Source organism: Mesocricetus auratus, unplaced genomic scaffold (assembly GCF_017639785.1).
Source record: "Mesocricetus auratus isolate SY011 unplaced genomic scaffold, BCM_Maur_2.0 Super-Scaffold_100014, whole genome shotgun sequence".
Classification (NCBI taxonomy): Eukaryota; Metazoa; Chordata; class Mammalia; order Rodentia; family Cricetidae; genus Mesocricetus; species Mesocricetus auratus.
Genome location: NW_024429197.1, coordinates 13,994,292 through 14,010,005, shown reverse-complemented (window position 1 = coordinate 14,010,005; position 15,714 = coordinate 13,994,292). Strand labels below are relative to the sequence as shown.

At 48.9% G+C, this 15,714-nt stretch overlaps 1 protein-coding gene across 3 annotated transcripts in view; it reads left to right on the top strand.

The window, feature by feature from the left end:
* Window positions 1–1,460, top strand: part of Rnf19b (ring finger protein 19B) — a 28,939-nt gene extending 27,479 nt beyond the window's left edge. For 2 of the 3 annotated variants that reach the window (XR_005881235.1, XR_005881234.1), the window contains 2 exons: window positions 209–398; window positions 615–1,460. The gene's annotated coding sequence lies outside the window, so the exon portion shown is untranslated. Of the gene's footprint in view, window positions 1–208; window positions 411–614 lie in introns of all 3 variants that reach the window. The other variant, XR_005881236.1, reaches the window with a different exon arrangement.
* The last annotated feature ends 14,254 nt before the right edge of the window (window positions 1,461–15,714 follow it).

The following is a 15,714-nucleotide window of genomic DNA, read 5'->3' as shown; positions in this document are numbered from 1 at the left end:
TTGAGTCAGGGAGCAGCGCTGGTTAAAAGACAAGATTGTACAGCGTGTCAGCACAGTTTGGAAGAAAAGTTAGAAGGAGTAGCACTCCAGTGCAATGGGTGTGTGCAGCCATTTTTTACGGGGGCACGAGTCTGGTCCCCTGAGGCTAGATAGAGGCTTTGGGCTTGGTGGATGACACCTGTCCCTAACACGACATCTTGTACTGCAGAGACAAGCAAGCTGGACGCTTCATGCCATGACTTCCTTGAAGCTGGGGCTCTGCATATAACTTACCTTGGCAGAGAGATACCCAAACACAGTATTGACAGAGTGATGGGGAGGCTTTAACTTCTTCAGCTAATGTTCCTGCAAGATCGTCACACCTCAGACTGCTGCTCACTGGCGCTCCAGGGTCAGAGGTAGCTTTTCAGGTGTGGAAGGGCACCCCCAGTCTTAGGTAGCAGTTTGTGATGTTCCTCATCTCCAGGGTGGTGGTGGGTATAGCAGTTCTCACAAGTGTGAGGATAATTGTGGGCCCTCCTGAAGTCTCCAGCCCCCAAAGCTTTCCAACTCTACTTAAAATTGGTAGTTTTGGGTTTTTTCTCCCATAACTGTTACTTTTGTTATCATTCCAGAAGTGGTAACAGGCACAAAGCTTAGCTCTGTCGTGACTAAGTTGTGTTTGAAGGAAATGAAGATGTCGTAGCTTTGGGATATGGTAAACTCCAGGCACCTGACACACAGCCTTTGAGAAGAAAGATGAAGCATCGGCAGTGACAGGCCAGCTCATAAGGAAGGAGGCCGGATGACAGAGTGAGGAAAGGAAGGGCTCTGAGCATGTGCAGTAGAGCCCTGAACCTTTTCCCTTGTAGCCACCACGAGGCTGAAGTACCAGAAATAAAATGGGGTCGGTCACCGCCAGGTCTCCTGTGTGACAGGACATTGCCTAGTGAAAACAATGGGACTGTGAAATGAGAACTGGGGATATTCACTCCGATTTGGATAAATCCTGTCACCCCAGTGTCTCCACATAGTTCCTCACACCAGCAGAAGCAGTGTTCCCCGTTGTCTTGTGTAGAGGCTTTGGAGTTGTCACCTTGAAAGACAATGTCCATCCTTGTGCCCTGCTATGGCCCTCATCACTTCCACAGCCACAGCTGGGGTCAGGGGTTCTCCTCTGGAAGGTGCAGCGGTCGGACCTGAGAGATTGAAGGACGTGACACTGTCAGCAGTTTTCAGCAGAGACCTGGGGAATGTGTGGATTTGATTCCAAAGGTGTCAGGATAAGACAAGAGAAGGAAAATCTTGTTCATTTTGGTTGAATTGACTAGTACGGACAAAGGAAACTGAATCCAGGCTGTTTAGCAAGTTAGTTCATTTTGGTTGAATTGGTTAGTGTGGACAAAGGAAACACTCTGGATCCAGGCTGTTTACCAACTCGGACAACTAAGAACAGCTTTCAGCTTACTGGGTGGATAAAATTTACTCTTTTATTTGCTTTGTTTTTCCAAGACAGGGTTTCTCTGTATAACAGTCCTGGAGCTCACTCTATAGACGAGGCTGTCCTCAAAGTCAGAGATCCACTTGTCTCTGCCTCCCAAGCTCTGGGATTAAAGGCCAGCACCACAACAGCAACACTGGTTTTTTTTTTTCTGAAACACATTTTATAGCCCAGGCTTGCCCCAAGATCACTATGTAGTCAACTTCAAGGATGACCTTGAACTTGTTTTTGTTTCAGCAAGCAGAATTTATATTTTTTATTTTTCAAGACAGGGTTTCTCTATGTAACAGCCCTGGCCATTGCTTTGTAAACCAGGCTGACCTCAAACTCAGATCCGCCTGTCTCTGCCTCCTGAGTGCTGGGATTAAAGGCGTGTGCCACCTTACCCTGGCTGCAAAGGATTTTTTTTTTTTTTTGGTTTTTCGAGACAGGGTTTCTCTGTAGCTTTGGAGGCTGTCCTGGAACTCACTTTGTAGACCAGGTTGGCCTCGAACTCACAGAGATCCGCCTGCCTCTGCCTCCCGAGTGCTGGGATTAAAGGCATGCGCCACCAACACCCGGCAACCCTGGCTGCAAAGGATTTTTAGCAGTGAGAAAACAAAAGTACACAGTGAGAGAGGAACTGAGTTCAGCACCACCTGACCTTAAAGCCATGATCCTCCTGCCTCTGCCTCCCCAGTCAGTCCTGCTGGGATTACAGAGTGGACCACCATGGGAGAACTCTGCCACGCTGGCGGTGGAACCCAGGCCTCCATCATGCCAGGTCAGTACTCTATCAAGAAACCCAAGGCTGGGCCTGAAGCCACTAAGGGACAAAACTGTTGAAACGAAAGCTCTGACATTGGTAGGCATGGTGGGATGCTGAAGTGACAGGAGTCAAGGGTTATTGGGGGGGAGGGGGCGGCACCTGCAAATCCTACCTGGTTTATATAAACAAAACAAAAAACCCAAGATCTAGCAATGAGAGACCTGTCTGGAGCCACCAAAATGGGGAGCTATGGTGCTGAGTCTCTGGAGCCGGCAAGCGCCTGGCCACGTTAGACATGCAGTTTTTCTGCAAAGACCTTAAGCCTGTGCTCCGCGCTCCTGCACTTAGGGAGGTGGAAGCGCTAGGCCTTGAGGGATTACTTGGAGACTGTCCCCAAGCTAGCACAAATCACAAGGGATTTAAAAGCATTTTATGGTCCACTCATTAGAACAGAGTTTTTGGAGGTGTTATAGATTGAACTGTCCCCTAACCACTACTTCAAAATGTGGCCACATTTGGAAGCAGGGTTCTCAAGAGTATAAGTAGGATGTCATTCTGAAGTCGGATGCCCCCCCAATCTAACATGGCTGAGGACTGTCTAAAAGAATTGGGGGCTGGAGATGTGGCTCGGTGACAGACATGTGTGATGTACAGGCCTGGCTTGGTCCCCAGCGGCACACCTAGAGAGGGATGCATGCATAGATGAGAGCGAGTTGGGAGCCTGAGGAAGCAGAAGACTGTAAGACCCTTGATTTCCAGAAGCAAGGATCAAATCCCCTCTTCTAGCCACAGAAGCTTCCAGCACATATCTCAGGTCGACAGCACCCAGACCCAAAACAGCCAACTCCTGCTGTAAAACCACACAACTTAGCACTTTATCAAGAGGGCCAGTTAGAAGGAACTTGGGCCTAGGTCTAGCTCATTTCTATTCTGTGGTCTTCTCCCAACTCCTGTACACTCAAAAGCTACCAACTCACAGAGTGAAAGCTATTATGACTAAAACAGCAAAGGAAACTCCTGAATTGCCTTCCCCTGAACAAATCATAAGCCAAAAGCATTGGGGGGCGGGGTTCTCATGTAACCCAGACTGGCTTCAAACTTCATATATACCTGAGGATGGGCTTGAACTCCTGATCCTCCTGTCTCCTCTTCTGTGCAGGGATTACAGATGTGTGCCACCATGCCTGTTATGCATGTGCTGGGGACTGAACCCAAGACTTCATGCCTTCTAGATCAGTGGTTCTCAACCCTCCTTATGCTTCAGCCTTTAATACAGTTCCTCATGTTGTGATGAGCCCCTCACCATAAAATTATTTTCATTGTTACTTCATAATTTTGTTACTGTTATGAATTGTAAATATCTGATATGCAGGATATCTGACATGCAGCCCCTGTGAAAGTGTCCTTTGACTCACAAAGGGATTGTGACCCACAGGTTGAGAGCTGCTGTGCTGGACAAACACTCTGCCAGCTGAGCTACGTCCCTGGCATTTCAGGACTTGTCACATGGAACTTGTTTCTTTGGCCCATATAGGAGTTGACTACACACAGCTGTTATTGTGCAAATAAGCTCTTTATGAAGCAAACACCTTCCTGTCCTGGAGCCCATAGCCACACAATGGTGTGTGAACACTGAGCTGCAGTTTGAGGCTTCCTCCAGCCTGAGGAACAAAGAACAAGCTGTCAGGCCAACCGTGCGTCCCTCTGTCCTACATTCCTGCATCTATGTTGCCTGGCCTCTTCAGCTCTGCTGAAGCCTAGTCTGCACCCACACATCCAGAAACACCACTCTTCAGGGCTCTGGGCTCACAGGAAGTGGCCAGCATCTAGGGACAAAACAGGTTCTAGAAGACGGGGACAGTATCGGGAAATTAAGGGAATCTCTAAGCCTTTTTTGTGGGTTTTTTTTTTTTAATGCCTGGCACATGGCAAGTACCTGCTCCAAAAATGAAAGATGAGTTCTCTGTCCAAAAATGAAAGATGAGTTCTCTGTCCATCCCCACCACTGAGTGTTTGGTGAGCTCCACACACATCTGGTTATGCTTCGATGATGTTTCATGGGTGCCGGAAACTAAACTCAGGTCCTCCAGAAAAGCAGCCAGTTCGGTTTCATTTTGTTGAGACAGGCCTGTTCTGGAAGTAACTCTGTAGACCAGGCTGGCTTCGAACTCACAGAGATCACCTGCCTCTGCCTTCCTAGTACTGCCTGACTCTCAGCCAGTGAACCATCTCTCCTGCTGTTTCTTTTATCATCAGAATATAGAGTCCAGGAGCCACTGGATAGGAGCATGGTAATGGAATATGTTGGGCCCCAGTAATCCACTCACAAATGTTTGCTTCTTTTTCCTGTGAACATGGTGCTTGTTTTAAACTAATATCTGTTTCTAGGCAAACACTTGAAAATGTTGAACTGGGAATTTGAAGGCTGGTTTAGTCTCCTCTCCCACTGAACTAGTAGCTGAGCTGGAGTGACTGGTCCTGACCACCCAGGAAAATAGTGCCACAGTAGCTGGCCAGTGTGGCAGGGAGAGGTAAGTCTGGGAAGCACAGGTGTGACCCGCACTTTTGCAGTAAGTGCTAAGGGGCTGTGGAGATGACTCAGTGGGTAAAGTGCTTGCATTCAAGCAAGAAGACCAAAGTTCAAATCCTCAACACCCATGTAAAAGCCAAACATGGCTGGGCAGTGGTGGTGCACACCTTTAGTCTCAACGTTCAGGAGGCAGAGGCAAGTAGATATCTGAATTTGAGGCCAGCCTGGTCTACAGAGCGAGTTCCAGGACGGTCAGGGATACACAGAGAAACCCTGTTTTGAAAAACCAGTAACAAATAAATAAAAGCCAAACATAGTGCCGCAGGTCTGTAACCCCATCAAGGGGAAGAGGGAGCCCAGTGGTCAGCCAGTCTAGGCAAATCAATGATCTTAAGGCTCAGCGAAGAAACCCTGTTTGTAAAACTAAGGTAGAGGGCAGCAGTCCAGGAAGACAGGACAGACTTGTGGTCTCTGCATACACGTGTGCATGTGTACACACAAACAGGTACACACATGCAAAGACGTTCTGACAGCTAGGCCATGGAATGGAGAGTGGGATACAGGTCACCTGACTGATGGCGTCATCCAGCTGGGCTGCTGGCTGGGAAAAGGTAGACGCGGTGAGAGGGAGAAGGGAGAGCGTGGATATGAGTGACTGACTCATGCCAAGCCCAGAAACCAGGACTCCGGGGGCTTTCGGTTTCCTTCCTTGCTATGTTGTGTATTTATTTATAGTTATCAACCACCCCCACATTTCCCCTGGCATTGTAAAGTGTGTCACTGTAAGCTGACAACTCAGTCTCTAGGTTACAGGTTGTCAAAATAGAGTTATGCCCAGGCTGGAATGAATATCACTGGAGATTGATGGGATCTAGGTCTTGAATCAGTCAAATACTGGGCCGCTGTGGATATAGTCACAAGGCTTTTAGCGCCCACACAACCACGTCCTTATCGTGGGATTAGACACTTTCCCTGGCTCCTGTGCATCCAGGGTCTGCCTACAAATCGGATCTGCCAACTGCATCGAGTAGATGGGGAGAGGAGGGAGGGAGACAAGGCCGACTCTCAGATGTGTGGCAGCCATGAGCCACTCCGGCTGCATTTCCGTGTTGGCTCATGAGCATTGAGGGCTGTGATGGTTGAGCTCGGAGTTCTAGTGTGCAATCACCTGCTTCCTGGAGGTAGCAGCAGCGGTTGCAGTCAGGGTGGTGTGTGCATGTGTGCACAGGTGTGTGCCCGTTTTCTTTGCTGTTGGTGGGGACTGAATCCAGAGCCCTCTGAACACTAAACTCGTGCTTCACCAATGTACCGCGCGCACCCCAGGTCTAGCCTGCTTGCCGCTGAACTCCCTGACTTCAGCAGTTGGATTTAGATTTTTCTGAAAAGAGTTCAGTGGAAGAACCGGTGTGAAGTTTATGATCCCTCGCCAACCGCCACCAGCTTCAGTTTTCTTGGCTGCAGGGCTTGGCTCTGTAGCTAAGTTTGTCTGGCCCCAGCAGCACCTGCCCACCCCAAGCTAATCACATGCTCGATTCAGGGCTTCAGGGACAAAACACAGGCCCCCTAGCCACATTTTGCAGAATCACTTTCAGGCTATGCCCACAAGATGAGTATGAAACATATTGCAGAGCCCTGAGGGGTCCCACAGGCTGCTGTGAAAAGAGCAGGCTCCGCGCTCAGCTCCCAAATTCCACCACGCGACACTCTCTTCCCACTCTGACACGGCTGATTGTCTTGAGGCTTCGTGGGTGGACAGCGAACATGCGTGAAGGTGCTGACACTGTGTGGTTGAGTTCTGAGGCCTTAGTTGTAGACGCACAGAAGCTGGAAGTCATAAAAGGACCAGCAGCTCGGGAAAACCAGCCCTCCTCCAAGCCTGCGCTGGAGACGCCTCTTAGCTTCACTTTGAGGTCTGCGCATGTGCAGCAGGTGGAGCCACCTCTACACCTAGGCTCCGCCCTCGGCTTTGCCTAGCCTCAGGTACTGGTCTTTGAGGAAACAATTCCTTGCTAACGGGCTGCGGGCAGGTGACTCATTCCAAGCTTAATCTATTTGCTGCAACTATAACAGACGGCCTGACTTCGAAAAATCTACAAAAAAAAGATTTGTTTCTTACCCTTCTGAAGGTCGGGACGTCCATGGCCTGTGTGTGGAAGGCAAGGTGTCTCTCCCTCTCTCCCTGTCTCTGTCTCTGTCTCTCTCTCCTTCCTTCTCTCTTTTTTCTCTCTCCTCCTGTCTCCTCTCTCTCTCTTTCAATAGGTAGCCCAGGATAGCCTTGACCTCACTCTACAGCCAAGGATGACCCTGAACTCCTGATCCTCTTGCCCCTGTCTCCCAAATGCTGGGCTTACAGGTCTGCACCACCACACCTAGTCTATGTAGCAGTGGAGATCCAACCCAAACCATCCTTGCTAGGCAAGTACTCTACAAGTGAGCAGTATCTCCAGACCAAAGCAAAGGCTTCCTTACTATGTTGTCTCACAGTAGAAGGTAGTGCACAGGAAGGACGATGGTGACTTCATGTGAACGTACATGTATGTGTGTGTGAGGGATCAAGGGAGCATGTATGTGTGTGTGTGCATCTGTGTGAGGGATCGAGGGAGAGGGATTGAGTGTACGTGTGTGTGTGTGTGTGTGAGAGAGAGAGAGAGAGAGAGAGAGAGAGAGAGAGAGAGAGAGAGAGAGAGGAAGAGAAAGCAAGAGAATCAGAGATTAAGTTTACAACATGTGTGGTTTTTGTGTTTCACTTTTTTCGAGACCATGTTTCTCTGTGTAGCCCTGACTGTCCTGGAACTCACTCTGTAGACAGCCTCTAATACAGTATGTGTTTAGGGGAGACACATTCAAACACAGCACAGGCCCTGTGCCAAGGCAATGAAATTGCTGCCCACACACTGGCCCAGACATTGTCACCAAGGAGGTCATTCACAAAAACATGGCACCCGGAAACTCTCAGTGCCAACAAGAGAGGACCAACTTTCCTTTCTCCCAGCCCTTAATGGGGAGCGGGGGAAATCAGCCAGTGATCAGGGTGGAGGGGCAGACAGTGACCAAGGTGGGGGGGCATCAGCCAGTGATGGGGGCAGACAGTGCCCAAGGTGTGTTTGGGGGCATCAGCCAGTGACGGAGGCGGGAAATGGAGCAGCCAGGGAGGGTGAAGAAGCCGAACGACAGCATCATGGACGCCAAGTGGACAAGGGCTCCAGCAGGGCAGCTCATCAGGTCGGCTGAGGCTGGGTTTGCCGTGAGAGTAAGCGGTAAGTTTAAAGAGAGCAATTGCAGGAGAGGACAGCACAGACAGAGACTCCTTCTGCTAAGGAGTGAGTGGGAGGTGAGGAGGGGGACAGCCACTCTCTGCTCAGTCTGTTAATGGAAAAGACAAACGGTACAGAGAGAGCACAGCATAAGAGATCTGCGGGTCTTTGATCTCAGAAGATAGAGCGGTGACCTCGGGCAGAGGGGTCGGCTACGGTCTCCTCCCTGCTCATCTTGGAAGGAAGTCTGGTTGATTGACTGAGAAAATGCAAAATTCCCAGTATAGAATAGAGGGTGGGGTGGGGTGGGGCACAGCCCCGCCTCCTTTCTCTCATTGTGCAGGTTCCGGTCTCTTTGGTCACATGTAGTATTACTCTGAGAACTGCAAGGCTAACGAACACAACTTGGGGTAGTAAGATGGATCAGCAGGCAAAGGGGCTTGCCACCAAACCTGAGGACCTGAGAGTTCAAGTCCCAGGACCCACATGATGGAAGGAGAGAGCCAACTCCTGCAAGTTGTCCTCTGACCTCTACACACGAGCTGAGGCCCATGTACACCACACACATACACACACACACACACACACACACACACATACAATGTAAAGAAAAAAATCTACAAAGAGCAAAACTAGAGCAATTAACGGAAACAGTGAACTTTTTGGGATTTCCAAGAGAATATGGACTGTTCTCTCCTGAGATTTCTAAGTAGAAAAGACAGAGACAGAGCAAGGATTTCCCAGCAGCCACTAGGTAGATAGTTGGCTGCCTGGGGCTTGAATGTACCAGGGTCTGAGGGTGTAACTCAGTGGTAAGGTGTTTCCCATGCATCTCCCGGCTCTAGCCATTCCCAGAACTGCAAAAAAAGTTGTAAAGATACAGGGAAGGCAGGACTGAGAAACAGACAGCCAAAGGCAGAGACGTAATTTAGACAAAAATTGCATTTATTTATCCATGTTTGTATATGTATGTGGGCACTCCCGTGTCTCAGCATGGGTGTGGAGGTCAGATGACAAGTTGAAGGGGATCGTTAGGTTTGGTGGCGTGTTAGGCTTGGTAGACGTACATTTATCCACATGGTGACAAGTTCCTTTACCCACCTGGTGGCAAGTTCCTTTACCCACCTGGTGACAAGTTCCTTTACCCCCTGAACCATGTCACTGGCCCTGACATCACTGAACCACCCCTGCATGGACTACATCAAATGACATGGGGTGTGGAGAGGGAATTTTTTATGGTGTTTGTTCATTTGTTTGGATTTTCTTGTAGTGCTGGGTTAGAGTCCACAGCTTTACCTGTTTCAGTAAAGAAAAGAATCAACTGGAAATGTGTATACATGGGGGGCATGTTGTGCCTTTCTGGTTTATTACTCCTCTTCCCCCTTGTCTGTACCTCTGTCTTCATGCCAATCCCTCGTTGTCTTGAGGATGTTTTGATAGGACATTTTAAAGTCTGAGTCTCCAATGTTGCTCTGGCTACTCTGGACCGTCTGCATTTCTGTATAAAATATGGGATCTGTCTGTTGGTGTCTGTCGCACTGATACATGGGTCAGTCTAGGGAGAGCGACCACCCTAACACTGGCAAGTATTTCAGGTTTCAGTCCTCAACTTTTTGTATCTTTCCATTCATTAAGTCTTTCTTAGTGTTTTCTTTTTTGGTTTTTCAAGACAGGGTTTCTCTGTATAACCCTTGCTGTGCTGGAACTCACTCTATAAACCAGCCTGGCTTTGAACTCACAGAGATCCACCTGCCTCTGCCTCCCAAGTGCTCTACCATGCCCTGCTTAATTTTTAAAAGATTTATATTTATTATATTTATTGTTTTGAGTGTATTTGTGGGGTGGGTATGTGCATGTGTACAGTACCCGAAAGGGCCAGAAGAGGGTGTGAGATCCCTGGAACTGGAGTTATAAGCAGTTGGGTAGAAGGAGCTGAACTGCAAGGCTCTTAACCTCTGAACTATCCAGCTCCCTTACTTTCGATTTACTTGTTTGTTTGTTCATTTACTTATGGGTATAGGTGTTTTGCCTGCATATTTGTCTGTGCACCACCTGTATGCCTGGTGCCCAAGGAGGCCAGAAGAGAGCATCAGATCACCTGGAACTGGAGTTACAGATGATTGTGAACTTCCATGTAGGTGCTGGGAATCAAACCTGGAATCTCTGGAAGAGCAGCCCGTGCACTTAACAGCTGAGCCATCCCTCCAGCCCAGCCCTTCCTAAACTTCTTTTATGTTACTGGTTTTAAACAGAAGAATGGCTTTATTTATTTCTTTGTTTGTTTGTTTATGGCTTGAGACAGAATCTTATTATGTAGTCTAGACTGGCCTGGAGCGGTCAGTCCTCCTGCCTTGGTCTCCTGCAAGCTGGGAGTACAGGCATGTAGCACCATGCCTGACTTTGATTTCTACTTTAAAGGGGACAACTCAGAAGTGTGGGAAAGCGATTGGAGGCGGAGGGATGCTGCGTGAGCAGAGACAGAGAAGGCCCTTGTTACAGAAACACAACACGAACCAGCAGGAGCTGGTGAGTGACTTTCAGAGAAGAGTAGAGATCTCCAGATCTCCCAGGCTTTTGCCTGGGGACACACGATGCCACCACAAGAGACAAAACAGCCAGGAGAACAATGTTGGGGAGATAAAGTGATCAGATGGGCTTGAGGTGACTTTGGGACACCCACATGGGATGATAAGGTCAGTGGATAGGCATTTGCAGCCCAGGGATCAGGGGTTTGGCAACCATCAAACCAAGAGGAAACAAGTGTGCCAAAGAAGAGGACAATAAAGGACATTGGAGGAAGAGAGGAGGAAGCAGGAGGAAGAGAGGAGGAAGCAGGAGGAAGAGAGGAGGAAGCAGGAAGAAGAGAGAAGGAAGCAGGAGGAAGAGAGGAAGAATCAGGAGGAAGACAGAAGGATGCAGGAAGAGTGGAGGGAGGAGGAAGCAGGAAGAGAGGAGGAAGAGTGGAGGAAGCAGGAGGAAGAGGAGGAAGCAGGAAGAGAGGAGGAAGAGTGGAGGAAGCAGGAGGAAGAGTGGAGGATGCAGGAGGAAGTGGAGGAAGCAGGAAGAGAGGAAGAAGAGTGGAGGAAGAGTGGAGGAAGCAGGAGGAACTGAAGGAAGAGTAGAGGAAGCAGGAGGAAGAGAGGAGGATGCAGGAGGAAGAGGAGGATGCAGGAAGAATGGAGGAAGCAGGAAGAGTGAGGACGAGGCAGGGGGAAAATGAGCATTCAAGACCTTGCTGAGGACAGAAAGTCCACAGTGGGGGCCTGAGAAGGAATCAAGAAGATGCCCCAGGCCGGGCGTTGGTAGCGCACGCCTTTAATCCCAGCACTCGGGAGGCAGACATAAGGCGGATCTCTGTGAGTTCGAGACCAGCCTGGTCTACCAAGCGAGTTCCAGGACAGCCTCCAAAGCCGCAGAGAAACCCTGTCTCGAAAAAACAAAACAAAACAAAACAAAAACAAAAAAAAAAAAAGAAGATGCCCCAGAAAGAGGTGTGGGGCAGGAGTACAGGGGCTATGATCATGGTCTTGAGCAGGGACCTGAATGGGTTGGCTAGGATTTGGCAGTAGGGGAGTGGAAGGCATCAGAACAGTGTGCTGATCCCACCAACAGAGAATAAGACCACTACCACAGTTTAAAGCCAAATTTGAAGCAAGCTGTAATTAAAACAGGGCAGGTGGATGGGTTCTGGCCAGGTCCACACCCAGATTCCTGGGAAATGGCCCGGAATCAAGTAAGGCAAGGGCTTAAGAAGGAAAACCTATAATTCATTGCATTTCCCATCAGATCCAATCAGGGACAAGCATACATCCTGACATTGCTCCCTGCCTGTGAACCTCCCACCCTCATGTATGTGATCAAGCACATCTGGTGCAGATGGGTCAAACAAACTTGTTTAGGGAGTGAAAGCATGTGGCTTGTTATCTCCCATAAACAATAGCCTCCAGTATTTCAGGAACTATCTGTCGTTGGGTAAGACACTTTCAGATCAGAGACATCTTTGTTTCATGGATCTCTAAGGCATAGTAATTAAAACTTAAAATGTCACTTTGGCTCTCACAAATGCTTCCCGGATTTCAATGTGCATGCAAATCTCATGTCCCATGTAACGAGTCTTCCTCTGTCCCACCAGCCAGCTCCCAAATAATGACACAGAGACTTATATTAATTATGAAAGCTCTGCTTTAGCTTAGGCTTGTTTCTAAGTAGCTCTTATAACTTAAATTAACCAATTTCTATTGATCTATGTACTGCCATGTGGCTTGTGGCTTTTTTTTTAAGATTTTATTATTTATTATGAATACAACATCCTGCCTCCATGCATGTCTGCACACCAGGAGAGGGCACCAGATCTCATTACAGATGGCTGTGAGCCACCATGTGGTTGCTGGGAATTGAACTCAGGACCTCTGGAAGAGCAGTCAGTGCTCTTAACTGCTGAGCCATCTCTCCAGCCCCAGCTTGTGGCTTTTATTTTGCCTTTTACATGTCCTAATTCCTTTGCATCCAGCTGGCAATGTCCCCTAGTCTTAGTCCTCTCTGTCCCCAGAAGTCCCGCCTAACCTCTCCCTGCCTAGCTATTGACCATTCAGCTCTTTATTAAACAAATAACAGTGACACATCTTCACATAGTGTAAAGGAATATTCTACAACAGTCCCAGTTTCCCTGCAAAACCCCCTGCATGTCCCACCTCCTGGGACAGCTAAACTGGCCTTCAGATGCCAGGCACGCATACCTTCACACACACACATGTACACACACACACACACACACACACATTGGCTTGGGTTTATTTATTTTGGTCTTTTTGAGACAGGGTTTCTCTGTTTAGTCCCAGCAGTCTTGGAATTCACTCTATTGGCCCCAGATTCACAGAGATCCTCCTGCCTCTGCCTCCCAAGTGCTGGCATGTTTATTTATTTGTGTGTGTTTAAAGGACAATTACAGAAATCAGTTCTTGTTGCCATGTGCATCCTGCAGGGTCACACTCAACTTCAGGGGCAGAGCCTTTATTCAGCTGGGCATAGTCGTGCACACTTTTAATCCCAACACTCAAAAAGCAGAGACAGGTGGATCTCTGTGAGTTTGCGGCTACCCTGGTCTACATAGTGAGTCCCAGGACAGCCAGGGCTTCATAGTGAGAGCCTTTCTAAAAAAAAAAAACCTTTGCCCTGTCTTGCCGGCCCCATTAAATTTTTATTACATCTATTTATTATTTGTGTATGTTTGTATGTACACAAATCACGTGACACACATGTGGAGGTCAGAGGACAGCCTGTGGGAGCTAATTCTGTCCTTCCACCATGTGGGTCTCAAGATCAACCTCGGATCATCGGGGTCGACAGCAGTGCCCTTACCCACCCCCGCCCCCAGCCATGGCAACAGTGCTTCTCTTCAGTTTTATGTCCATGTTGTTTACATGGAGGAAGTACGGACTGGGGGTTTGTGATGGTTAATGGTGTCAACTTGGCACAAGCTACAGTCACCAGATACCAGCGTCTGAATGTGCCTGTGAGTGGTTCCCTAGGTGGGGTTAAGCCTAGCCTGCATGTGGTGATGCCACTTCATGGACGGGGTCCTAGGATGAATAAAAAGGAGAAAGCAAGTCGAGTACTTCCTGTCTGCTTCCTGACTGTGGATGCAATGTGACCAGCGGCCTCAAGCTCCTGTTGCACCATGCTAGGCTGTGCCTGCTGTGAGCCCTTTCTCCTTTAAGTGGTATTTTGTCCCCAAAGGAGACAAGTCAACAATACAGCTGACAGAGGGGGGGGGGGGGGGGGATTCACATGGACTCACCTCTCCAGCAGAACAGCCACCTGGAGGTCACACCCTGGAAACCCTCCAGTGCAGTCCACAGGGCCACACCTCGTACAGTGTTCCAGGAAGAGAGAGAGCCTCATTCCTTTATTGTGGGATATTTTGATTGCACTCTTGACACTCCTGAGACTGCCCAATAAAGTTATACCTTCAATCGGGGGGCGGAGCCAGTGAGTAGCTGGTGGAATTGCCCATAGAGAAGCCAGCAATTTGGATAGAGAACTTGCACAGGGAGAAATGGCAGGGAAGAGAGTTTGGGCTTCCTCTTCTTGGCTCTTGGATGAGGGACAAGGCGTGTCTCTGGCCAAAAACCAAGGTCAGCTAGTTGCTACTCAACCTCTCCCTGAACTAGCAGACTGACTTTTATTGATAAATTGAATGGTAGAGATTTAATTGAAGCCTATAAATCACAGCTGCAGCAGAGCCAGGGTGAAGGGACTGGAAGCCCCAGACTTAGTGGCCCTTGGGGCACTAACTGAGGGGCCGTGGGATGGCAGACAATAATTAAAATCAGTAGATTCATGGGCAGCCGCTAAGCTGACAGAAAAAACCGTCACTTCTTGTGTTCTTGTGTTTACCTGACTTGGATTCAGTCTTTTGCACCTCTCAGGTCATTAACGCCTTAGAAATGACCGAGCCTGGAAGACACATTACCGTCCCATTTGACCTGGAAACTGAGGCCCCAAGGATGACAGTGACCCAATAGAAGACCACAGTTAAGTTGGTGGGAGGCAGGAAACTAAAGTTCTGGCCTGGAGGCTTTTTGTCTTTGGTTTTTTCCTGAATGTAAGGCAGTGTGTGGAGAGGTAGGTTGCTGAACGGTGACCTTTAGTCACCAGGAAAAGAACTGGCGATAATGTTGAGCCCCTAAACTTGGGTGATCGCTGGAAGATGACAGTCTAGAGAAGCATGTGGAGCTGCAGTTTTTCCAACTCAGAGGCCCCAGGATTGGGCAGCTTTGCAGGCTCTGGCTTTCTTCATCCTCTAGGCCACGCTCAGAAGTGAGGAGCTGCCTTGCAGGCCAGCTTGGACTCAAGTTTCAGCTCTGTGCTGTATGTATGGAGATCATGGGAGAGCCCTTTACTTTCCTGGCCCTGTAACTCTGCTGTTCTAGGAACACAGACTGTGAATGCGTCTGATAACGAGGGCGTTTAAATAATTTATTTTCGTGTGTATGTGCATGTGCTTGCCCGAGGTCAGGTACCTCACATGCACACAGTGCCCTTCAAGGCCTGAAAAGAACATTGGCTCCTCTAGAGTTACAGATGGCTGGGAGCTGGGGATTACACCCAGGCCCTTTGCTGCGAACCACTGAGCCATCCCTCCAGCCCAGTCCCTAACCCAGCTCCAGAAGTCCCAGCCGTCCTCGGTGCCCTGTACTGATGGAGAAACACCTGAGATTTGACGTTGGCATCGAAGTGACCATACTCTCCTCAGGGCAACCCTGGGAGGAGTCTCTGGCATCTGAGAGCTATTGGTGGAGTTGGGGTAGGGGGAAGTGTGAGGAAGCCCTTTCTTTTCCAGCGGAAACAAGACATGAATAAGTGTTTCTTGCAGGACTCCAACAACATATTCGTGTATACGAGCAGAAGGCCTCCCTGCCCTCCTCCAGGCCCTCACAGTGGTTATCGCTCTGGTGCCCTGCTTCTATTAGGAGTTGAATCTCTTGCAGGATTAAAACCTAAAATTAGAGTTTCTGAGCCACAATTATGAGCACACATGTAACCATTTGCAGTAGGGCTAAGTACTGCCCAAGAGACTGCTAATAGGTCCCCACATACATCGCACTTAACGTCCACGAGGGAGAGTGCCAACTAGTGGCTTAGTGACCTGCCTCCATCTTCCCTTTCATCCCCAAGCCTCTCTCCTCATCCTTCACCCATT